At 36.1% G+C, this 1373-nt stretch overlaps 1 non-coding gene across 1 annotated transcript; it reads right to left on the minus strand.

Moving 5' to 3' along the window:
* Positions 1–798: 798 nt before the first annotated feature.
* Positions 799–904, minus strand: LOC121213298 (small nucleolar RNA R71). Its single transcript, XR_005908681.1, has one exon. It is a non-coding gene; the product is annotated as a small nucleolar RNA R71 (small nucleolar RNA).
* Between the last annotated feature and the right edge of the window lie 469 nt (positions 905–1373).

Here is a 1373-nt window from a genome sequence, read left to right on the forward strand (position 1 = left end):
TATATATGTTTTACTGTTGTATTTATACTCTGGACATTAGTACGTCTAAAGGCAGTCAAGTTATTGCCGTCGTTGCCGGGGAGGCAACGTCACTAGTTTGATTTTAATTTTTTCACTTCAGAATGAATAATTAGAAATTTTTTAGGTTATAGATACAATTTTATTTTATTCATTACTACTAATCTTCTCTCTATGGATTCAGTGTATGACTCGTAGTAGAAGCAGACCTATTTTAGCAGTCACAGATCCAAAGAGAATAATCCAAAGAAATTGTTTCCAGTAACAACAGGAGCAAATGGAAGATCCACCACCACCTGCTATAGGTAATGTACCACACAAGCATCCACTATTTGGCAACGCTGATGATAACACTTTAGGAAATCCACCAACACCACCACTACTACATGTGAACATGCACATGGCACGATATGAGAGAACCTTAAGAGACTATATATTACCAACTTTGTACATGGTTCAGAAGAGCATAACGAGGTCGGTTATTACAGTAAATAATTTTGAGATTAAACCAGCAATGATTCAGATGATCCAGAATAATCTATAGTTTAGTGGCACAATGACAAATGATTCGAATCAACATTTAAAATGATTTCTCCAATTGTGTGATTATTTTAAGTACAACGGGGTCACTGATGACGCTTCGTGTTCATCTGTTTCCTTTTTCTTTGATTGATAATGTCTTTTCTTAGTTAGATTCACAGACACCAGGGTCTTTCACGACACAAGATGAGCTTGCTGGAAATTTTTTGCAAAAGTTCTTCCCTATTAAAAAAGTGGTTCAACTAAGAAGAGAGATTGCTATCTTTAGACAGATGAAAGGGGAAATTTTCTATGAGGCGTGGGACTGCTTCAAAACAATAATTCAAAAGCTCCCGCACCATAAATTCCCTAAATAGATGTGACTGCATGTATTCTATAATAGGTTGGATGCGAATGGAAGACCAGAACTAGACATTGCAGCAGGAGGCGCCCTTATGAACAAAACGTACGAGGACATATGAAATCATTGAGAACATGGTGTTAAACTCTTATCAGTGGCCAATTCAAATATTTACATATGGATAGAAATTCGCCACAGTAAAAGCTATCCAAAAGGGTGACAAGTATCAACAGTTAGTGGATAGACTTAACTATATTAAATATATTAATAAACTGTCTATGTGTGGAGAAAACAAACCGCTCTTTCACTACATCAGTAATCCTACTGAGGATATGAACTATATAAAAAAAGGGGTGGAAATCCTTATTCAAATACCTACAATCCCGGCTGGAGAGATCACCCGAATCTGATATGGGGAAGAAACCAATGAAGAGGTAATAATTCAAATCAAGCTAAAAATACTCAATATCAACCT

The sequence above is a fragment of the Gossypium hirsutum genome, chromosome A13 (assembly GCF_007990345.1).
Source record: "Gossypium hirsutum isolate 1008001.06 chromosome A13, Gossypium_hirsutum_v2.1, whole genome shotgun sequence".
In the NCBI taxonomy this organism is placed as follows: Eukaryota; Viridiplantae; Streptophyta; class Magnoliopsida; order Malvales; family Malvaceae; genus Gossypium; species Gossypium hirsutum.